This window comes from Lissotriton helveticus, chromosome 6 (assembly GCF_964261635.1).
Source record: "Lissotriton helveticus chromosome 6, aLisHel1.1, whole genome shotgun sequence".
Taxonomy (NCBI): domain Eukaryota; kingdom Metazoa; phylum Chordata; class Amphibia; order Caudata; family Salamandridae; genus Lissotriton; species Lissotriton helveticus.
The window spans coordinates 266,442,558-266,467,850 of NC_136067.1; the positions used below are offsets into that span (position 1 = coordinate 266,442,558).

General features: G+C 45.4%; 1 protein-coding gene across 1 annotated transcript in view; it reads right to left on the bottom strand.

Moving 5' to 3' along the window:
- KLHL29 (kelch like family member 29) overlaps nucleotides 1–24,403 on the bottom strand; it is a 1,176,991-nt gene extending 1,152,588 nt beyond the window's left edge. The window contains 1 exon segment of the mRNA XM_078647716.1: nucleotides 24,317–24,403. The gene's annotated coding sequence lies outside the window, so the exon portion shown is untranslated.
- Between the last annotated feature and the right edge of the window lie 890 nt (nucleotides 24,404–25,293).

The window sequence follows — 25,293 nt, forward strand, 5'->3', positions numbered from 1 at the left end:
GATCTAGACCTATAGAAATAGATCAGAAATCCCGCCGTATCACTTCTCTTGAACAGTTGTGTCTTTAATTGATTAACTTAACTACCCTTTTCTGCTTTAAGGGGCTCTTACGAAAATACCTCTGCTCTAGTGTTTTAAAATTAAATTAGCATTTCACAGTTACTGTGCAATGGTGGCACTTTTCTACAACGTGCAGATTACCTATGGACTTGTACATATTACATAGCTTCATGCCGTTTTTCGAAGTAAATGTCACAGTGAATTCGGGAAAAGTCAATGGAGAATCTTTATTAAGCCTTTACACGGATATGCCTGATCACCTGATTGTAATCTTGCTCACAGTACTCATTTGTAAAGAAATAATAATAAAATTTACCTTAGGCCAATGAAAACGAGCATTTGCAATGCAATAGGTCTCGCATTTACGAGAGTTTAAGCTATTGTCATTGTAAATGACAATGCGTTTTATTTATGTTTTAGAAACCAAAACATAAATAAAAGGCATTGTCATTTACAGTGCCAATAGCTCAAACTCGGGTAAATGCAAGACCTATAATATTGCAAATGGTAGGCATCACGGACAACGAAAGGGAGGGAGGGAGGGCGGGCCGGGGGTGGAGAAGGCACGGACAAGGGGAGGGAGAGCGGGGGATGTTAAAGAAGGCACGACACCGGGAAGGAGGGCGGGGGGGGGTAAAGAAGGTACGGACAACGGGAGGGAGGAATGTAAAGAAGGCACGGAGGGGGGGTATAGAAGGCACCGACAACTTGTAAAGAAGGCACTCAAGCATGTTGTGCCTGCAGTTAGAGGAACTTGATAAAGAACATAGTGCTTATAGAATAAATAACAGGTAGTGTGTAACAACTGAAGTAAAAGGGACAGTCGCAATGGGTGGGTGACAAATGAAGACGAGGCGGTACTAAGGAAGGACTAACAAGCCTATTTATGAATCAGAAGCCAGCATTTAGGAAGGACAATGACATAAGCCAATGGCAAATATGGGCGGAGAGTGAGTGGGGCTTCTATTGCCTACTCCATTACAACAAGTCTAGCAGAAAAAGGGAACAATGGAGGGAAAAAAGGAAAAGTGAAAGCTAGAGAGGAAGAAAACAAGCTAATAGAAAGAACCAAGGATGAAAATAAATTTTAAAAAGTGGAAAAAGTGAAAGAAACAGAACAAAACACACAGGAAGAAAAGCGGGAAGGAGGAGTGCATTAAGGGAGGGTATGAGTAAATGATCCACTGACACCCCCGGGGATGGTCAGCCCAGCAGCAGAACTTTATTTTTTGGACTATTTACTGAGTGCCCTTTCAAAAACACATGGCATACGTTTCAATTTGTGCAAAAATGGGTAAACAATTGTGCTGTAAAATGCACCATTTGACTCTTTTTTTCCTAAAAATCTGAAAGACGACTCACCAAGCCATCTTTCCTTCCATTGTCATTCGCAGGAAGTCCCCAATGCCTCCCACCCCCTGCCCACTCGCTCCAATGCTAGACCGCTCATTGCCTTTACCATGCATTTGCCTTTATCACCTTTACAACGGAAATCTTTGTAAAGCAATATGCATGGTTAAGGCATATGTGTGGTAAAAGCATATACGTGGTAAAAGCATATACGTGGTATAGGCATATCCGTGATAAAGGAAAGTGTTTTTATGATTGTGTTGTAACGACACGCCTGGTATAGACCGCGTTGTTAATGCTGTTTACCTGTATCAATAGTTTCAATTGTTGAAGGAGTGAACTACAGCAGACATGGGAGTGTCAAGAACAAGGGGAGAGCGAGCAAGTGCCTCTTACATGTTGTGAATCAAGATATGTTTGCATGATCTAATTGGGTTGAGCTTGTGAATTTGGCTTTTAGAGGAGGGTCATAAGGAAGGGATTTTAAAATTAAGCAGGGAGGTCAAAGGGCAATATTATTACTGTTTCTATAAAATAGGATCCAGAGTTTGCCCTGCTGGGTGATTGTGGTCAGTAATGAGTTGCTGGTGCCTCAGAGTAAAGGGTCAACCAGAGGCACACAAAAGGCTTTACAGAGTAGCAGTCACAACCTACCAGTAGCATTACTACACTCCTCACATAACCACAAACTTGTTGTATCAGATATTTAGCGAATGTACAGTATAATCAATAAAATACTTTGAAATCAAAAGCTTTCTCACACACCCTCAAGGAATAGAAGTCATGATAATTTACAACAGTCACACATGCCCCACAGACTAGCAGTCATACACTACTAACAGAATGCTCACCCCCCTCAGAGACTAGCAGTTGCACATTAACAAAAACACTCTGACACCTCCCCACAAAATAGCAGTTTCATAGTACCAACAGCACTCCCACACCTCTCACTGACCAGCAGTCACATGCTATTACGCCCATCAGAGTAGCAGACAGACACTACCAAAAGTACTTTCACACCCCTTCAAAAACAGTCACACATTGAGTTAGGGTGACCTCTCAAGTCTCGATTCAAAGAACTACCAAATGTTGTCTTTTCATTCAAAGAAATGGTGGTTGTTAGTGGTAAACCTACTTCACTAAAGAGGAGAATGACTGAATTCCACTGTGTTCTTGGATAAGAGAAGAGAGACCAGGGAGACAGACCTCTCACTCATACAAGGCAATTAGCAAACATATGGATGCATAAATAATGTGGGATGGCAATTTTGCATCCTGTATGATTCAATGACTAATCTTCAATCCACATTAAATGCATTGGTAAATAGTAAAGACAAATGAAATCCTAGATTAGAAACTGGAGAATGTAGAGGGAGATTCAATGAAAGCAAAATCTGGACTACAGGAGTGGAAAGCATGCACTGTGCCCAGTTTCTGTGTGCATATTGGCTACTTTTCCTGTTTGGCAAAAATAAATTTTCCCACTTTTTAGGTCGAGCTCAGCAATGCGAAGCATTGCGTCTAGCTCGACAACTTATGTCGCCCGTCTCCTGGGAATCTGAGACAGGGGTCGGGCACGAGCGTGGATTGCTCCTCGTGGGCGCGCACGTCCAGGCTGGCGCCGTGCACATCCCCTGCCTCAGATTCCCAGCAAGTCAGCACACAGACACAGCATACACACGCACACGCACACACACACGCGCACCCCCCCTCCCACCCCACTCCCAGTCACGGGCTCACGCGCACACACACACCCCCCCCGCCCCCACACTCACCGGGTCTCTTGGGCTCATCTCGTCCCGCGGTGGTTGCGGCTGTACAGATTGGTGAGCGGGGGCAGGCACCGCTAATGTGCCTCGAGCCCCCTCCGCTTCTCTTCCCAGATTCCTGGTTTATTTGTATTGTCATCTCTTCATCAAGCGAAAGACCGACCCGCCTTTGTCCCAGGAGCGTCCCTGCCACGGAAAGCTTAAAGAGCTTTCAAGCACGTTTTTGCGACGTGGCCCCTCCTCCCCACCACTGAGGGTAAACAGGAAGTGTAGGAATGCTGGGGGACGTAGTCCCGCCCCAGCAGAAGGCAAGTTTATGCCCGGGGAGCTTTAAACGCTTTTAATTGCGTTGGTGCAGCATGCCCCCTCTCAGTGAAGGATGTGGACCCGCCCCTCGCTTTGCCGTCACCCTTGGGATGGTATGTGTGTGGCGCTCCAGACCACTCAGCCTCCGGGAGTTGTGCTAGGGACCCTGGGAGCACTTCTAGGCTGCCAACCTGCACACATCGGATGCCCTGCAACGGCTCTTTGTACGGTATGCGGCGCTACATGCAGCTCTTGTCCTGCTTTAACCTTGTTTTAATTAAGCCCTCAATCAGCTTTCTGGTGTGCACTTCAATTCTCCTTTTATTGATTCTTTTAATGGGAGCCTGCAGCAGTTTCTGCCTGATTACCAGGTGCTCCTCCATTGATCGCGCAAGGGTTGCTTATCGCGATAGTTCCAGTGGAATTAGCCAATTTCTACTTTAAAAATGTCAGAGTTCTATTAATTGCTGCAGACATGCATGCACGACTTTGTTATTGCTCCTGCTTGTCACTGGGTTTTACATACCGAACAGTGACACTGTACTGTGCCTGATATGATTTTACATTAGACCTGACCCTGAAACAGATATATCTGCAAAGACACCTTGCCTATACTTCCGTACCGGTCTGGACAGAAAGTAATCGATTCGCCCCGTAGCAGTGTACGTACTCCCTTTGTAGTCCCAAAACCACCCGTGAAATCACCCTGCTTCCACCACAAATCAGTGCAAAGGATCTACATATCTCCTACCCACCAGTGCATTCTGTGTTGCTTTCTCAACCTGATTTGAAAACAAAAACACTTTTGTACTACTTTATTCTAACCTGAATCAATAAATAAAACCATTTTAAAAAGAGCCTGCGCCGTTTTGTAGGGACGCATTCGTGGTGAGCATGCCTTCTAAATAACATCTGACCCCGTCAAGGACTTTTTTCCTACTCTTTAGCCTTGCTGCACAGCATCAGGGATGGTGTTCAGCATCGCTAAAAAGCACTGGCAAATTCAGCAAGTCCTAGAGGCGAAACCTATTGACTTTGCCAATGTTGGGGAAGAACCATCCTTTACTCGAACCTACCTGGAGGGCGTCTTACTCGCTCTCTCTGCCTGGTGCAGCCTGGGCTGGGCCTGGGCAGCCTGGGCTCACAATAACCATTTTACAGGACATGTTGCACAATCTTTTATGACAATGCTAACAAGTATAAACATTCTGTAAATGAGAAGTTGAATTATTACAGTGATTACCGTGCTTAAAATGTGCTTGATTGTGTGTACATGGAATAATATTCGTATTTGAAAGAAGTGCCAGCTCCCCATTGCTCCACATTGTTAAAAGTGCAGAAGTAATAAAAGAGACTTTTAAAATCAATGAATATTGCTTACATTCCATATATTTGCTAAATCATATATAGCAGTTGTGTATTGTGCCGTATCACCCAACAAAGTTATAAACTGAGTCGGGTATTGCGTGCAAAGATTTTCAGCATGCCAGGCAAAATATAATTTTCACCTTCTTCAAAGGTCCGGGCATGAGTCTTAAGTAGAATTTTACATGAAATCAAATAGGTTTTTTTGTGTTTTTTTTTTTAAACACGGCCTTTCTGTCTTTGCTTACTTTAATTTGTAGGACCTGGCCTGGCAGTACGGGCTGGACTGTGCCCATGGGGAGCACATTCAAGACCGATTTGCATATGGCTGGGCCCAAACTAGGGTGGCATGGTAAGCAACAAAAAAGAAAAAAAAGACTATAGTAAACCCAGATCTGTGACTGGGGGTGAATATTTGATTTGTTCAGCACCCCCTCCACCATCTGTTCTTCTTACTTTAATTATCCACCAATGGGTACAGGGCAGCGGTAGAAATATTTGAAAGCGTTCTCTTCTTAAATGTTTAAAGCGTGCACTGGTAAGGGCAAACACCGGCTTTAGGAGATCTCTCTCGTAAGGGCAGAGAACTGACCAGATGGCAGCCCCAAGCAGTGGGCACAGAATGGGCCAATGTTTCTTCGAGATCAAAGTAGTTCAGGCTTTGGCTGGAGGCGGTGAAGACACAACCCACCCCCTACATTCACCGCCCCCTCCCCCACCCCACACCCAAAGTTTGTGGCTAATCACGCAGGGAGCTATTCTGTAAACAAACAGTACTGGCAAACAAGATGTGGGCGGCCTCCTGCCCTGAGGCACAGCGCTGCACCTGTATACAGGAAACGGGCAGCCGTGGAGGCGACACAGGTGAGCGGGAGAGGCACCTGGTGTCTAAGGTCACCCGGTGGAAGGAAGGGAGGAAGAGGAGCCGAGCGCAGGCTATTCGCGCCGATGACTCTCGCTGAAGGATTCCCTCCAGCCACTTGCGCTCAATCAATCGTCACCATTTTATAGCACTACCACAGTTTTACTGCAACAGATAGTAACTCTTCTGTATCTGCAAAGGTACACCTCTCCCCTACACACAGTAATACTGATTGATCAGAATTAACCATGCGCACCATGAGAAAAACTGCCCATAGCGCTGCTCTACAAAAGAAAAGCGCCTGGCAGCATGCGCTGTGTGCGCCCCCATTGTGTATCTATATGAAACCAGCAGGTTACGGCCGGATTGCAAGAGGCTAGGGGGTGAGTTTTAAAGACAAGGTAGATGGGAGCTGGACACCCCTAACCCCACTCCCCCCAATAACTCCGGGGCATTCAAGTGTGATGACCTCCGAGTACAGACACCCCGTGACCTTCATTTGTTCAGCACCCCCTCCACCATCTGTTCTTTTTACTTTAATTATCCGCCAATGAGTACAGGGCAGCATTTGAAAGCGTTCTCTTCTTAAATGTTTAACGCGTGCCTTCAGTCGTGTTAATGTTATATTTATTTATATCGCGCATGGCTACCCCAGCAACAGGGCGTCCCAGCGCTTGCGGACATACCTAATTATAATGCGGCCAAATGGAAGTGTAGGTGCCAGATCACCAGGAAATCCTAAGCAGAAGAAAACAACCAGGTTTTGATGTGTTTTCGGAAGAGAAGATGGTTGGAGATAGTACATATGCTTAAGGGGATAGAATTCCAAAGTTTTGGAGCGAGATACCTGAAAGACCGGCCACCAGCTCTGCACCTCCGAATCTTGATAGTACATGCCAGAGAGAGGTCCGCAGAGCGGAGAGCCCGTGCTGGAATATTGAAGGAACATAGGTCCTGTAGAATTTGGGGGCCAAGGCGATAAAGCATTTTATGAATTAAGCAGAGGGTTTTGAAGTGTATGCGTTGTTTGAAGGGCAGCCAATGCAGCCTGCGCAGAACCTGGTAAGTATGACAACGTTTTGGCAATCCGAACAGAGTGCGAGCAGCGGCATTCTGGGCCCTTTGCAGTCTGTTGGTGACTGTCAAATTAGAGCCAAGCATGAGAACATTGCAATAGTCCAGGTGGGACAAAACCATAGCCTGGACAATTGTCTGACGCATGGGAGGTTAAAAAAACCCTAGGATGGGTTTAAGGGATCGGAGGCGGCCATAGCAAGTGCCAGCCACTCTTTTGGCATGGGATTCAAGAGTAAGTGAATCATTTACAATGACGCCTAGATTTTTTACTTCTTTCTTAGGAATGGGAGGCGGGCCCAGTGTAGGGGGCCACCATTGCTCATCCCACTGCTGAGTATCACTTCCAATAAGGAGAACCTCAGTTTTAGATGAGTTCAACTGGAGGCAATTCTCTGTAAGCCAGCTAGAGATGGCCAGGATGTCTTCCTGGAATTTGGCTCGGTCACCCACGGTGTCATTAGAAAAAGTACAAATTAATTGCATATCGTCCGCATAGGAAATTAATTTGATGTTACGTTCCCTGGCCAGTACGGCCAAGGGGCGGACGTATACGTTAAACAACGTGGGGCTGAGAGCGGAGCCCTGGGGGACACCGCAGCCTAAGGGAAAACTGCTTGATGAGTACAGCGGGGCATGGACCTGTAAGGAGCGGTCAGATAGAAACGACACAAACCAATCCAGGGCTCGTTCCCCGACACTGATCTCCCACAGTCTCCTAAGAAGGATCCCATGAGACACCGTGTCAAACGCCGCACTCAAATCCAGCACAACCACGGCCGCGGTGTTGCCCATGTCCTGTGTCTCACTTAGCTGTTCCGTAACGGCAAATAAGGCTGATTCGGTGCTATGTTTAGCACGGAATCCATTCTGAGACTCCTCCAAAATCCCATTAGTCTCCAGAATATCTAGCAAGATGGAATTCACATGTCTCTCCGCCACTTTAGCCAAGTACGGGAGCAAGGAGATAGGTCGGAAACTTTCTGGCTTGGAAGGGTCCAGAGTGGTTTTTTTTAACAGGGGGACAACTTTTGCCTGTTTCCAGGTTTTGGGAATCGTAGCTGACTGGAGAGATCTGTTAATCAGCTCCCGTCCTTCAATCATGATGGAGTCCTGGAAAAGATTAAATAGCTCTGGTTTAACCAGGTCTTCTGGGGAACCAGACTTGATTTTTTGAGCCAGGGTTTCCATATCTGTTTGTGAAATGGATGGGAGGGTATGGAGCGAATAGGGAAGGTCCAGAGGGTCTATGTTAGCTCTAGGACTCATCAAAGTGCCACCAGCGTTGAAAGAATTATAAATTCCTTGAACTTTGTTAACAAAGAAACAGGCCAGTTCTTCGCACTGTAGATCAGACACTATTATAGAATTATTCCCCTCAGATGGCTTAGTCATCTCCTTCACTAGCGCAAAGATGGTTTTCGCGCGATTAGTGCTGGAGTTGATCAGCTCAGCATAATAGCCAGCTTTGGTCTTTTTTATAAATCTATGGTAGGCCTTGGTGGCAGTTCTAAAATTAGTCTTAGCACAGGAGTCATAAGACCGCCTCCAAATGCGCTCAAGTACTTTACATTGTTTTTGTTGGGCTGAGAGCGCCTCACAGTACCAGGGATGGGATTGTTCGCGCTTGGGCCTTGATATTTTCTTAGGGATAAAAAAATCTAAAGACTCATTAATCCACTCTCTATAGGCTAGATCCGCCTCCTCCATATTACCAGACCAGTCTGGACGGGAGTTTTTTAGCCTGGCCTCAAATAAGTTACCATCACGTTTATACCAGGGGCGTCTCCAGAGAGGGGGAGAGGGCTTCATCCTGGGGCTACCTGGGATCTTAATGTCAATTTGTACCAGAAAATGGTCTGTCCAACTGAGGGGACAGGGGGGAGAAACCGTAATTCCCTGGATATTCGAGAACACCGGGTCTAATAGATGGCCTGCCAGATGTGAAGGCCCTTCCACCAGCTGACATAGCTGGCAGGCTTCCAGATCATCAAGAAACTTCCTTGTAGCTGGGGACTCAAGATGTAGGTTGAGGTCTCCGAGTACAGTGAAGTTAGCTGACTGCAGGATAAGTGAAGAGGCGGTTGAAACCAGTGACTCCTGGAAGGCACTCCCAGGGCCAGGAGGGCGATATATCAAAAGCCCGGTCAGGGTGTAGATGTCAGAGACCCTTAGCTTAAACAGAGTACTTTCGCAGTTGGTAATATTTGAGGGGGAGAGTGTGCAGGAATAGATGGTTTTAAAGATCACCGCCAGTCCCCCACCCCTCCCTTTGGGTCTGTTTTTAGTTAGAATAGAGTAACCAGAGGGGAGAGCCAAAGCCGGAATGGCCAAAGAGTCACTTGTTAACCACGTCTCCATTAGAGCCAACAAGTCAGGGGAGCGGTCAGTGAGGAGCTCAAAAACATCCTCATGATGTTTCGCTAAGGACCTACAGTTGAGGCTCAATATCTGTAGAGTAGCAGTTTTTCCCCCTGCTGAGGCCACCGCAGGAGGAGGAACAGCCTCCGAGGCCTCAAAGCCACAGTGATCGCACCGCAGACATTGTGAACCTGGATGCCAGTGATGAGCTGCACATGTCGTATGATGTTGAAGTGCCAGCAGCTCCCCACGGGCATACGGGGCCATTTACAATAGCTATCAGGCCAAGGGTTCTGGCCACTGGCGACGGACCAGCGCGGACCGGCGCGGACGGGCGCAGACGGGCGCAGACGGGCGCAGACGGGCGCAGACGGGCGCAGACGGGCGCAGACGGGCGCAGACGGACGCAGACGGACGCAGACGGACGCAGACGGACGCAGACGGGCTCACCTTTGGCGTGCTTTGGACTTTACTGGTAGCGTGGCTGCTACTGTCAACACACGTCCAGGACACAGCCCCCCCCCCCCCCAACAGCATCTTCCCTGTGGGTGAGACAGACTTAATTGTTGCTCAGAACATCCCCCCAAAAGAAAAAGAAATCAAATAACCAAGTATTTAAAGTGGCGGAGGGAAAGTTTCACTCTTTCGCTAACTTCAAAGGGCCCCTCCAGGGTCCCTCCTACCCATCACCAGATGCGTATTTGATCTGAGGCACTTCGGCGCAGGCACGAACATGGGGTTGCCCCTCAGAGGCCTAGACATGACCAGCGTTCACCCCCCCAGACCAAAGAGGAGTCTGCGATGCCCCCGCCCCCAGACGCACTGGGCCCATACCCAAAGCTGGCTTTCGTGTATTACCGGGCTTAGGGCTTCGGAGCAGAACCATCTCTGGCACAAGCGCCGCAGAGAGGTGTCCAAGGGCGGTGTGGGGTGTGTCTGGAGTGGTGAGGGTGGACCCTTCGGCGGTGCTGTGCCACAGCTCGTCAGAAGAGTGAAGAGCATGCTCAGGTCCTTAAGCTGTGCCCCCGCTGCCACCCGTAATAAAAGTCTGTGCCTGGGGCTCAGCCTTGGCATGTGGCTGGCTGTTACGTGTATGTACGAGCTGAAGTAGATGGTGGTGGCTGCGCTCCTCGTCGTCCTCCCATGGCGTGGTGTGCTGCGGCGCGTACTGCTGCCTGCGGCCGCCAGCCTTATCGACTAAATGAAGGAGACAGTATAACGCCGCAAGTAAATGATCCAGTCCGGATGGGCGGTCTTAAATGGAAGACATGGAGGTAACAAGGAGGGACTAAGAAGCCTCATTAGCAATTGGAAGCCAGCGTTTACCATGGACGATAAAGTCAGTCAATGAAAAAGATGGGTGGGGCTTCCACTCCACTTCTAAAACATACCCTACTACAAAATGCCTTGCATAGCGTGCAGCCCATGCGTGCTGCAACGCTAGGCGACACCTTTAAAAACGAAATCGTACATGCACCTGTATGCAATACTTTCTGCTTATTGGTTCTTGTGGTGAACCCAGTATCAGCACTGAGTTATTTAGGTGGCAAATTTGATTAGGTTCCGTCTAGGACTATGTATATTTCCTGCATGGTGAAGAAGTGCAATTTCAAGATCTACTATTCCTGTAGACACCACAAAGGCTTTGTTAGTTATAATGCTTCAGCAGGAACCTTTTAAGGAGTACCAAGGCAGATAAGGGTTAGTGAGCTCAGCTCAGATTGGAACAATGACAGCCTTTTACCACTGGGACATTACCTTACTATTGAGCACAAACCTGAGCACCCCTTTAGCACTTGTCCCTCACAGTAGTGAAATTGAGCAGTCCAAGGCTTACTCAGGGAGGTGGTGTGGGGTCCGAGACTTAGGAATCAGCCAATACACTATTGTCCAGCCTGTACGTTTACTAAAAAAGAAAAAATACATCAATCATAAACATCCATCCCAACACTGCACACACAAATTAGAGGGCACAATAATTCAGAGTAGTTACACTGGCGTAAAAGGAGGTAAATTGCTGCTGAAGCGATCATCTAATGTGAACTACGACTGTCCCCGACTTTCCTATGTAAGGGGTGCGCACTCTCACACAGTCCTTGACAGCCGCCAGGCTGACACTGTCATGTACTGTCCAAATGAGCCTCTGTCTCCGTTGGGTTCAGATTTGCACCTCGAGTCTTGTAGGGATGGGCAGAACAGATGTAGATCGTCCGATGGTACGCTCAATAGTTCTCATCCGGAAGGATGGTGATCCTCTTCTTGGGATATGGCTAGTGCCCAAACTGAAAGCCACCTCCCAAACAATCAAAGATATTGTTGCCACAGTGATGACTACTTTATCCTTAAAATGTCACAGGTGCCATTGTATCGGTTGCTAACACTGTCACATGCAGCCACAATTCATTGGTAGTACTGCGTCATCAACAGTACATTATAGGTGCATCTATCCCCAGGTTTCATTATTCTTGTCTCTTGGTCAGAGGAAAGAAATTAAATTCACAGTGCCTTGCCCACAGGCACTGATTTAGGGAGTGAGTCACTTCACTCTAAGGCACACTGAAGCGAGGCCACGGTCGCAAGCTCTCACCCCTCAACCTGGCACTTCAAATCTGTCCCTGGGTTACATTTGCCTAACATTCGCTCCTTCTACACAGCTCCTCAGGGTCTTGCGCTTCTTGCAGCCTTTTCCTTCTTGCAGTCAGAGATACCGCTAGTATCTTTCTTCAGCAGTAAATAGGCTCATTCCTTCAAGGTGGTTACAAAACAGCTTTTTTCGATAAGATGCAGATCTTCCATTCCAGTTTCCTATTCCCAAACCCAGCCATAGTTGGCAGTCAGTGACGCTAGTCCTGAAGCGAAGCAGAGTTTCTCTGTTTCCATTGCTATGGGATACATGTCGCTAGTCAATGAGAAATCCAGGCATATCGTATGAAGGTGTCTGCCCCATAATTATTGAACGTTCCCCAACAAAGATGGTGTACTTCACAGGTCAAGCTCTGGGGCTAATTTCAGGCAGTTCTTGAGCCTTGCATATAGACACCAGGCAACAGTATTTCTTGAGTCAGAAGGATGGAGGGGTTGTGAGCTCCCTCCTAGTGAAGACCCAAACAAGGGTACGAAAGAGAAAGAGGCTTCTTCCCTCAGCCCACTATGCACCTGTTGACGGTAGTACCTCTGGGGGATGGATAGAGAAGGTAGGGGACAAGGGTTTTTCTACACTACAAAGGAATCATCTGTCTATTACCCTTCACACCCTAGATTCTGGTGCTCCCCGAAGGTTCGGGAATGCTTTGGTGGAGACTTACAATTCACATTTACTATTTGGCAAGTTTCCGCCAAACACCATCTAATGTACCACTAACACTTTCACACTAAAGATTACAACTTGATTGCTGCAAGGCGAAATTCAACAGCACATATTTCCATGCCTATCCTACTATAGGCACAGTAAGTATGCAAGCCTGAGACATCCATGCCCCACAAGAATGAAGTGAACAACAGGATAGCATTCACAGACTATTTTATGCAGGAGAGGCCGGTAGACAACATTCCTTGGTGATACACAGGTAAAAAAAAGCCTGTCCTACCACTGCAGGCTGTTTCTGCAACCACTGTCTATCCTCCACAGCTAGGTGTGCTGAAGCTATTGATCACTATGCAATTGGCAGTTTGCGTGTATCCTTCCATTCAAATGCTTGCAATGAACTGCATGAGGAACTCTTTACAACTTGAGTCCTCCCTTCGCACACCTGCTGTCTCCGGCCAGTGCATCTCGCTGTAATGTGCTAACGCTGCATGCTTTAGCACATTGAAACCAGAACTATTGGCTGCGCCAATTCTTGATCTTGTAAGTAGGTAGCTGATTACCCTGATTTACATCTTTTCCAGACTGTATAATTGGCAGTGATCATGAGGAGGAACCCAACCTGGCTCAACACCCCTTCAACGTATCCCTGTATTCATCTCATCACACCATCTGTTTTTTTTCTAGCGCTGGCCTCATGACGCAGATCAAGCAAAGAATATAAAGTTACAGCACTATCCCAATGCTGCAGAGTCTCTGCTGCCCGCGTCTGCCTTACACAGATGTCCATGGCACATTTATAATGTTTAATTTGCTCTCTGAAAGGGAATGCCATCCTCGACACTGAACACCTCATAAATGTCAGCGTTAATCCGAACTGATAGAGCAAGAAAGTCCTGTACTGACATCAAGGGAGCTCAGCGGATTAGAAAAGATATACAAAAATAATATCGCTGTCATTCAATATTTAGTTTTACAAGGCTGGTGAATATAAATCGTATTACTAAGCTAATCAACAAAAACTATCTCCATAAAAATGTTGAATTAAATGTATACCTGTTTACATTGCTCCTGGTGTGCTGAAATAATCTCTTTTCCCATATTAAAGTTACACAACTCCAAAACGAAAGGGAGAATTTTCAGCAAACTTTAATGTCAAACATAATTTCAGCAAAAAAGCAGTGTTGAAAATCCGGGCTTTATGCCTTTGGTAGCATGTCTAACATAAGAGAAAAATATGGCAATGTTTAAGAAGTATACGGGCTTCAGAAATATGAAGCATCTGCCTCAACTTTTCAATCGGTTTCAGTTTGTGACATGACAGGTGGAGCACAGGGCTAGATTCTCTTTAGATGCCACACCAAAATGAAACCATTCCCTTGATCCGACAATGACACATCTGTCTCTGGTTCTCTGTCAGAGGTACTGCATTTTGGGGTTCTCTCAGAGCACTGACCACCCATGAATTTTGCAGGTAAAACAATAACAGAGAAAAACTAAAGAAGAGTGACAGCTGGCATAGACAATATTCTTACATGTCTTTAATGAAATCCTAATTCTATTTCAAGACATGTAGGAAATGTTGCATGACATACAGTTCCCAAACAAGGACCATAATGCAAACAGATGGATATATCTATAATATATTTATACGCACCACAGGAGTGAAAACGTGGCTTAACAGCAAGTTATTTAGAGCACTGCAGAAGCGCATATTATTCACACCTTCAATACTACAATGAAAATGTGAACGTCCATGTTATTACCACAGCACATCAAAAGCGACAACAGAAAAAACGATTGACTGTCTCACGAATTGAATGTTACAATGACTTTATACTGGCAAACAACCTTCCTATTAGTTTTGAGGGCCCCTTCCATGGGATTTTACTTTAGGGCAAATGTAATCCCTTACATTTTGATTTTGATTAAATATAGTGTTTTTAAATATAGTGTTTTTAAAGAAATACACAAGAAACAAAATGTAGTGGAATGCAACATATATGCAGATGCACTAAGTGTTAAATAATATTTATTGCAATTTTTGAGGCAGGGGGAAGGGCCCGATGACCCACTTAAAGATTTGCCTTTTGCAAGTCAGGATGGGTAACTAAAGTCATATCGACCAATAGCGAAGTAGTAAGGGGAGCTTTAATGTTTTCCTGTTGGAAGGTTTGACATGGCTTAACGCATATCGAAGCAGTCTGCATGTGGTATCAGTGCAATGGTAAAAGTCAGTAGCATGGGAGAAGTGCCCAGAAATATGGAAGGCAAGCTCGAGTCCTTTTGAACAACCCAGAAGTAGAAGTACACTCAAAGCCAGAGATCTTGAATAGTACAAAGAAAGTGGAATCTGCACACATCAAATTAAAGTATTGTTTAAAGTTCAAATGATATTAGGTGTCCATGATGACATTTCATTGAGCCATTTAGCCTAAATGGATCAATGAAATGTGTGAATATTGGATTTTAATGACTGCACTTATTTATCAATAAAGAAAATATTTTTGATTACAAAGAAAAATCTGGACCTGGCAATTTCTTCAAATCATCATGGACACTTGATATCATTTGAACCTTAAACAATACTTTAATTTGATGTGTACTGATTCCACTTTCTTTGTGCTTGTTTTTTAGGGAATCACTAGGAAGTGTAGAGGGGTGCACTTTCTGGTTTTAAAGCACCATCGCCAAACTAGCCAGCCATTTGAAGTGACAGGTGCGGGCTCTTGCCTCAAACCTCTCTGCGTGCTCTGTTCTAGATCTTGAATAGTAAAGGCTGGCAAAGGCACCACTCTTCAAAGGCAAATGTGATATCAATTCAATTTATAAACTTTATTCGATTGTTTAAAAAAAACATCATAAAAGTATACAATTAAAACATTGCACATTCAAGAATCCATTCAATTACAACACCAGAGGGGGGGAGGGGGGGGGTACATATCTTATTGTAGAGCAAGAAAATTTTTTGACATAAAATGTAGGAATTACTGTGCATTAATTTAAGGAAAAACCATACTTAGTCTTGCTGTGATAGATTTCAAAATAAAAGTAGCAGTAAAGAAACATAGATCTGGGCTCGCAAGCGAGAATAATAACCTCATTGCATTTCCTGTAGTATACGTAGAGTATTTCAAAAACATAGGTTTAAGGTAGCAAATACGCTGGGCTTTGTACAGAGGACAGAGTAGGAGAAAGTGCGGTGTGCTTTGTTTAGTTAAACCATCACACGGACAAGGGGTAACCGAGTGACATTTCATTGTGGGGAAGGCAACCAAGTTATGTGCTATGCCTAGTCTCAGTCTTGAAAGTACAAATTGATGGGACTGTCTATGGATAGCATTAAGGTACATGGGTATACCAGGTCTGTCTTCTTTCAAAGAATAATAGAAGACATGGGTAGAATACTCTTTAGTTGTACTTTTCCGCAGATCAGATTTGACCCGCAGATATTCATTTTTGACTTCCTGTTTGGTCAGGGAATTCATACAGACAGGGTCATTACACACATCCATATCAAACAGATCCTTAACAGTTGAAATCACATATTTTAGCCAAGGAATATTGGAAACTTTTTCCAGAAGTAAACAGTCCTTAATAATGTCTTTGGTAAAGGCAGTTTCCGTCTTGGTAAAAATGGATTTCCAGACCAACAGTGGCCTTAATCCGGTTAGGTCAGATAAGTAGTCCAGATCTAGTTCCATGTGTGTTAAAACAGTGGAAGCCGAAGATGGAAGGCAGAGCAACCGTTTGAGGAACATGTTTTCCATAATTTGCAGAACCCTTACATTGTGATGTCCCCACACCCCAGAACCGTACAATGCTACCGATGTACATCTGTGCTTGTAAATATTCAACATATCTACGATACGGCGGCTTCCCACTTTAGAAGCAAAGCGGAAGACGCCTAGGGATGCTTTCCCCATTCTAGCTTTAACATTTGTCTGCTCTGGAGCCCAGGAACCACTGTTATTAAAAGTAACGCCCAGATAACAGAAATTGGCAACAGTCTCAATATGGTTTTCCTTAAAACAAAAAGGTTTCAAATGTTTTAACTTTTTGCCACACTCCATGACAAAGGTTTTGGAATAATTGATTTTAAGTTTCTTCCTCTGAATAAAATCATAAAACCCATTCATCAATTTTTGAAGGCCTATAGGGGTCCTGGAAAGTAAAACAGTGTCATCGGCATAAAGTAATACCGGTATGGGAAGACCTCCTACTTGGGGGGCATCGGCTTGGATTTGCTTTAAATCTTGCTCAACTGAATTAATAAAGAGCGAGAAAAGCAACGGGGCCAAAACACATCCCTGTCGGATGCCAGATCTTACCTTGATCTTTCGTGTACACTCCCCCGCTGAACCATAACGAATTTGGGCCGATAAGTTGGAATAAAGTCTGGCTAAAAAGAGTATAATGTCAGGGGGGGCCCCCATGCCCAACAAAGTTGACCATAACAAAGCGTGGTCAACCAAATCGAAGGCGCTAGAAAGATCCGCAAAACACAGGTATAGGGATCCCGGTTTGGCCTTGGTGTATTTACCAATTAGAAGGTTCAGATTAATACATTGTTTAATAGTACCAAGGCCCTTTCTAAAGCCATATTGGGATGGGGCGAGGATATGGTTATCTGTGGCCCAGTCTTCCAATCGTGTTAACAAGACCCTACTCAAGATTTTTAATGAGGAATCCAGAAGGGAGATAGGGCGGTAGTTCTTGGCCTCTCCTCTATCCCCCTTCTTGTAGATAGGAATTATAATGGATTCACCCCAGCTTGGGGGAGTCTTGTTAACCACAGCGGCATTAAATGCTATGGTTAATAATGGGCTCCAAAGGGCCAAATCATGTTTGTAAAGATCAATTGGCACCCCATCTGGGCCAGGTGCCTTTCCCCCTTTACTATTCTTTATTGCCATATCCACCTCATGGATCGTGATTCTCAGGGTTTCAACTCGGGTGATAAGATTGTTACAGAAATTATCATTAGACTCTCCAGTTGGGTCAAAAATCCCTGTGAAGTGTAAAACCCAGCTATCTTCGCTTACTTGGGCGGTAAGGACTGGGAATTCTTCCTTTTGGAGGAATGGACTGTTGATGGTGCTCCAGAACAACTTGCTGTCCCGGAGGGCTGCAGCTTTATTCAGATCTTCCCAGGCTAGTTCTCTTAGCTCTTGTTTCCTGAGTTTCAATTCGGTTTTATAATTGGTCCTCAAGAATTTAACTGCTTCCCTGTCTCTAGGATTGATGGAAAGGGCAAGCTTAAGTGCTTTTAACGGTTTAGTGCACGCCTGATTGAACCAACCCAGTGTTTCCCGTTTAATTGGGGCCTTCTTGGTAGTAAGGGTTTGCTTGATTATGGTACCCAATTTCTCGAAATTATTTACGGTATAATCAGGTGGAACATCGGTTTCTAGACAACAAAGTATCACTTTTAAACCGGCTTTCACAACACTACGGTGTAAGTTCTCGGATTTTTCCCCGCACCACTTAATGCGTATCCCATTTGGTCTACATGGGATAATGTCATCAACAACCCTGCCGGAGAATACTTTCCTAGTAATCTCACAGAAGATGGACATAGTTAGTGCATTGTGGTCACTCAGTCCAAGGTCCAGGATGTGCGGGACCGTACAATGCGGAACTATCCGGGTGGAGATGAGCAAAAAATCAATAATAGAAGTAGTATTCCTCCCCGTAAAAGTAGGGGCCAAATTACCCTCATTGTCAGGGGCATGTTGGTGGATGGACACATCATACTTTAGCATCAGGTTGTTAAGGTAAATACCGTAGGGGGAGTGTAGAAAATGTAATGAATACTCCCCATTATCCCCATCATATCCACATGCAGGTGTATAAGAGAGAGGGCAAGTTCTGATGTTAAAGTCTCCCCCCCAAATAATATCATAGGAAATAGCCGATTTACAGAGAATTGAGTCTAAAACAGTTTCAAGTTCTTCCACGACAGTAATACTGGAAGGGTCAAAGATGTTATTATAGTAGTTGATCAATAGAATATTTCTACCCCTGCTGACCATTATTTCCAGTATCTGCGAATGGGACCCCACTAAATGGCTTTTTCTTACATGTATAGGGAGGTGTACAGATAGTAAAATCAGTAATCCGCCTTTAGCCCTCCCCATAACAGACTCTACAGCATTACAGTTGTAAGAAACAAAACCATCATAGTGAATATCTTCCACTGACCATGTTTCTTGCAGACACAAAATGTCAAAATCCCTAATGTGCTCCCTCCAGCCCAGGGCTGTAGCTTTTTGCCGCCACCCTGCAATATTCCAACTCGCCATTGAATATCCTTTTAGCCTAGGGGCCTGTACCATATGAGTGGGGATAGCTGTGATGGAAAAAGTTGCATGGCCCACATCGGTGGGAGCCTGTACCAAATCAGTGGGGATAGCTGTGATGGAAGAAGTTACATGGCCCACATCGGTGGGAGCCTGTACCATATCAGTGGGGGTAGCTGTGGTGGAGGAAGTTACATAGCCCACATCAGTAGGACCCATGACATAAGGTACAGGAAGAGCTGCCTTCAGGACAACAGGTGGAATAGATGGCGAGTTGGCAGCGGTTTCCATGTATTGGGTCGGAGGTTTGACAGTAGATGAAACTTCACTGTTAACTGTGGCAAGAGTCAGCTCCGGGGAAGAGGAAACAGGGGGTAGTCAGTCGACTCCCTCCAGACCTTGTAAGCAACCAAAGCGATTATAATCCGTAAATGGGTGGAATTGGGGCGCATATTGGGGTTGTCTAGGTGGTCTGGTATCATAAGGTCGCTGCCTGCCTCTACGTTCCACAACAGTCCAGTCCCCTCTTCTCGATTGATGGTAATTGTTGGTTGGTGGGAAGAAGTAGGAAACTGGAAGGGTCTGGATAGTGGAATCATACGATCTGTTGAAGCCTGCACATATATGGAATACCGTACGGGGATCTCTAAAGCTAACGGTTATACAGTCTCCATTGATGTTTTTAGGAGTCTTTCCAACCCAGGGAACCCTCCTGACCATGATGATTTCGTTATGTAAATGGGTCGGGAGGGGTCTATTCCAATTAAGCCATTTGATTATCATGCTTTTCAAGGAACTGAAAGTTTCTGTCTCCCCTTTATCTAATGGTGGTACTCCAGCTAGGATAACTGTGAACCGGTTAGCTTCTGGTGGGAGATCAGGCCGTCTAGGTCTAGGAGTATTGTGTTCCCTGACCGGGGATCCCTGATTTACCTCATCTATGTGAACTGGGGGATTAAATTGACTGGATTGAAGAGTCGCCACATGCTCGGCGGTTGTATTGCTGGGCATGGGAGGGGTGGATAGACTGTTAGTTAATGGGGGAATAGTAGGTTGAATCGGATTTGGAGGTAGAGGGACCAGAAGAGTTGGGGCAATGGGCGGGGTGTTTTGACATTGGGGCTTACTAAGAGTTGCTAGGATTGAGGTAGTAGTTTTCTCTAAGTTGGATATTCTAGAATTTAACCTATCCAATTTTGCCTCTAGTGGTGATAAAATTGATTTAAGTAAGGCCACAGCCCACTCCATGGATACCTCTCTACCCGGGAGGGTAACTTCATGGGGGTTGGTAATCTGGGGTGGCTCGCCCCGCACTTTGGCTGATTTCACAGACCTTCCCGTTTTGGTTTCTTTTTTGTTATACACTCTTTTCCGTTTCTTAATTGCGCCTTCTCTCTCCCCTTGGCTATTAGTTTGAATAGTACTCTCTTCATGGTGAGACGAAAGGGAGACATTATTGCTTACGGGGACATCATTAATATCCATGACAATGTCAATTGTAGTAGCCAAGGTGCCGGGGTCTTCTCTTGGCGGGGGTGTTACCTCCAGGATAGCAGATTGTTCACTATTTATGTTAGGTGTTTTGGCATTAGCAAGGGGCCCTATGGATGAGCGTTTAAGAGAGATAAGTTCAGTTGATAGGCGTTTTTCCAGAGTGACAATCTCCTTGTCTATGATATTATTGGCCCTTATGAGAAATTTTTCCATACCTCCTGGGGTTGAGAGACTTCCGGTTAGCGATGATTTAATCCTGGTATCTCTTCCAGCCATGGTCCCCGAATGTAGGAGGGGACTTACACAGGTTAGAGGGTTGGGCCGGTCCGGTCTCTCCCGGTCTCTAACGGGCACAAACGGGCCCGCTCTTGGCCCGGTCTTCGCCCGCTTCCTCGTCCGCGCGCGTCCCGCGTACGCGTTCAAGGCGGGGTTAAAGTAGAGGAGGAGAGAAGGGGGCGGGAAGAGGAACCAGGTGCGCGCGGTGGACGGCGCAAGCACTGCTGGACCTCGCAGTCCCGCTCCCTAAGCAGGTTACGTTTCAGACACTCCCCCAGCCGAGGTGACCGAGCCGAAATGCTCCCAGGTCACAAGAAAGATCAGGTAAAGGGCTCCGCTGCAGTTCTTTCCCCAAAGGTGGCCACAGGCACAGTTCAAATATCCTCACGCTGCACGAGCGGCTCAAGAAACCAGCAGAATCCACCAACACACTTTACTAACTGGAGCCCACATTCACAGAAGTTCAAGTAGAAGTTCTTGAGGCCAGGAGACTTCATATATGGACTATTATTGTTAGAGGTAAGAGCATAATTAATGGGGTGGGGAGTAGTTAGTACATGGGTATCAGGGAGAAGGTTTAAATAAAGTTAACAAGTGGAGACATACAAAAGCTGTTTGTGCAACGCTCACAGGTCAGAGAAGAGATGGGCTAAGAATGAACAAAAAAAAATCAAAACTATTCATGCTGCCTTTAGACAAAACAATGGATGCAGAGTAAGTCTTTATTTGCCACATTGTCTCTTTTTAACCTGAAATGCCATTCACGGCTAATAACAAAATTGGAAGTTGAATGGGACGAAATTCTAGAAGGGCAGGAGGATGCCTCTTCATGTGAACTAGAAAGAATAACAGTCTCTGAACTACAAATAGTAGGGGGCCGCATGGAGGGGCGAAGACAGATGGATTACACAGGGTTGGCTAATTTGTCCTTAGGCTGTCAGGACTGCAACCTACCACCTGCTCTGTCACTCGTCATTCGAAGGGTACCAATCTGGCTATGTCAGAACCATGACCCAACTAAGGCCTGCCCGAATACAGCCTGTCTCCCTAGCAAGAGTATGTGCAACCTGGCCATTATAAATGATTGTGTAGTTTCTGCTCAGGTTGCCAGCCTTGATTTTTCTCCTTTTTTTCATGTTCTGTGTACTTGGACAGCTGTAGCCTACTGCTAAAATCGCCAATTTTAAGTCTTGACATCATCTCCATCTTTATGAATGTTGCCATATGGCTTACTGGACGTTCGCAAGCAGTAAACAAGGATGTGTTAAGCAGCCGAAAGCGTCATGGCAGACAAAGAATAAAATCATTTTGGAAGCACACTCTGAGCACTAGCAAGTTTTCTTGTGAGATAAAGGAGTGATTATAAACACACATTTCACAGTGGCATTTGTTGTTTTGTCAACTGTTGACAAATTTGCAAACAACTTTCATAAAATATGTTTAACCATCTTGACTCCGTCATGGAACGTTTTGCACGATCAGTCAAATAAAGGCCAAAATAAAGGGGGTGGGAGGTCCCAAAACATTGATTTCCTGTCATATTTCTCAAATGAAAATTTGCAATCTGATACAGAAAAAATGGCTGAGCAGAATTACTCCATATTTAGCATAAAGGCCGAACTTTTTGCCAGTAAGTGCTTTCAGTTACTTGTTGTAAACCAGTTCAGGAGTTTTAACCCGTTAAGTGCTGCAGTCGGCCGTTGAACGTCCGGAGCACTACCTGGCTGGTGCTGCGCATGTTCAACTGCAGCGAAAAAACGGGCACGGTTAACAGGTTAAAGATATTTGCCTTTTAAAAAGGTGTTTGGGGTTTTCATAAAGGATTTAATCTTGTGAAAGCGTTAATGATATCTGGACCTTTGGGCGTTGTGGGAGTCCTGTGGAACAGAAAATTCAAATAATTGAATACCATTGGCCCAGGGACCTTATTTTCCTGTCGGTGAATATGGTACTGATGTAAACAGGGAGGTACCACAGTACCTTTCGATCCGATTGGCTAGCTTCAACAGCTTGAGAAAATGCTAAAGCTGAAATTACAGAACTGGGGGACCCTTGTTCGGAGAAGTTAAACAAAAAAATTACATATAAGGTGATAGGGTAGGTGCACCCTGCCAAAACTCACATGTAAGGGGGTTTCAAAGGGACCTTGCCACCCACAATGGAAAATAAAAATATTAATTTCGGCACACCTCCAAGACCCAGCACGGCCACCCTGTGAGGTGCTGCAGTACCTCTGCTGTACCAAGCTGCAAGCTTCGCTGCCATGAACAAAAAAAAACGGTATTTGTAAAGCGTGAACTAATCACCCGTAAAGGTCTCAAGGCACTGGGGGCCGTCGCGGAGATTAAATGAGCTATTGCCCAGAGTCACATGGTGCTGAGCCGATCGGACTCTGGAGGACGGGGCTCACGGTTCGATCCCCAGCGCCGGAGTCAGATGCTCTGGCTGCTGCGCCACACCTCCATGGTATTGCACAAGCTTCTAGGGAGTTTGCAGGCTAATGCGGGAGCATGGCATGGAAGCTTGCAGCTTGGGTACTTCAGCAGGAGTTGAGTGCTTGGCCTTGTTGAAGATCCAAATATTAATTCAGGTTGTTACACTACTGCTTCCTTTTGAAGCCTATACCATACTGAGAATTATTGATTGATCTAAGTGGTACGGTCATCAATGTTCTCATTTAAATATAATCAGTGAGGTAAACAATGATGTCACTTAACATGTCATGAGTCATGTAGTATGTGAGGTCATAAGCAATGCACGAGAGGGGCAATGTTTGGTGCCCAAAACAGATAGCAGCTCTCTAGCAGAGCTCCTGGCAAAGTCATGCCATCAGGCCATCTCTCTGACATTTGGAGGGGCTCTAAGTACCCAGAACGTAGGGGAGCCAGTCTGATACCTCCACACACTTGAAGAATGCAGCCCTGACAGTTTTACAGTTGAGGAGCAGTGAGCCATACTATGCAGCAGGTGGGGGACCTGCTTCAGTACACCGTAGGAGGCCTGCCTGGTAGTGCCATTCACATGCTGTCTGTGATAGCCGACCAGAGGAATTCGACAGGGCAGAGTGAATGGACACTGCTTTGCACAAATTGAGCACCACTGACATCAGAGCCTCTGCCCTACTCTGCCCACAGGCTGGAGGCACGAACTGTGACAAATCCACAGCTGCTATCCCTCGACTTGAAGCTGGTAAGTATAAGATCCATTACAGAGCATGCCTGTGAGGAGTGGGGAATGATCCTGTCCCTCATTCTTCAGGGGAGGCTCTAGAACTGAAATTTTATAAACAATCCGATGCCTCATTCTGCACTACTTACGGGGCCTTCATATAAATGGCACTTACGGCATAGTTGGAAACTTAGGCTCATACCAAGGTTGCGGAAGGTTCCTCATTCTCCTGAATTCAGACTTGGCTGCAACACCTTAACTCAGACATCCAATGGGAGTTAAATGATACCAAAATGGATGGCCTCCGATCTCAGCCATGTCGCGAAGAGTTAACATAAAAGTAACAGAATTTGGGGGCAGGCTCTCTTCTCTTGTGAAATAATGATTTGGTTTGGATACCTCAGCTCCAGCATGGCCCTTAAACTTGTAGACATCTCCTGGAAAGCCATAGAAAAGAGTCTTCAACAAGACGAAATGACCGAGACCTAGGCAGTCTGAAAGAACAGGCTATTGGGGGGCTGACCTTATTAAGAAACACCATATAATACACTAATATTGACATCGCCTCATAACTTCCAACTTCTGGTTCAACCATCACAAGATCAACCTATGTGAATCCCCTTACCATGTCAAAATCGTCCAGGGAATTTCTCTTTGTGTAGGCAGTATTCGGAAAGCAAAGCAAAGATGGAAAGGACTGCAAGGCCCAACAGGATACAGCCCTAGAATTTATTATGTAAAAAAGATGCAGCATTAAGAACAGCACTCTCTGAGGTAGTGGACAAAACCCCTGCAGACATTTAACATTTCAGGCAAGGTATTTCCTTCTTTAGCAACAGACTCTAGGGTGCTGAAACCAGACTTGACCAAATTGACCAGCGACTGGTGGCCTCTATAGACTGGGAACAAGATCACTAGTACCTCCTTAAAAAAAAGAAAAAAGTGGAACTAGAGGACTGGAATTGCGGAAACAATCGTTGCACCATTGGAGAACCTGAATAGCTGAAGAGGATGACACTATGGGATTAATTGCTAACGTAATTTCTACCATTACCAAGTTAGCTCATGGAAATATACCCTGGTGTCAAATGAATCAAGACACCCCAGGGAAAATAAATGCCTGCTTTTTACAACACCAGTACGCTTGGGCCTTAATCCTTGAGACTTAAAGAGAGGCCCATTTGTTTATGAAGACAGCAAGATCTTCATCTCTCAAGACTTCCCTCAGGAAACCATAGAATCCCAGTGAATATTTCTACAAATGCTCGCTCATCTAACACCTAAGCATTCAATAGGACCTCCTGGATGCAACAACAATGCTTATTACCCACAATTAAAAGACAACTGAATTTAATGATCCTGGGCAACTGCAAGGCTATCTGGAATCACTTTCAACTGCGGAGATGGAAATTGGGATTGACACAGTCACTCATAATTCAAGGCCTAACTGCCGCCCAACCGACTCACTGCTTACTCCGGCAGAGGATCATCTTTGACCCACAGAAGTCACTAAAAACTGGGATGGAGGATCAAAGTCCAGATACATTTTGGTCCCTATTGAAATCGGTTTAACTCACTAGACTAATCCACTTACACATATGG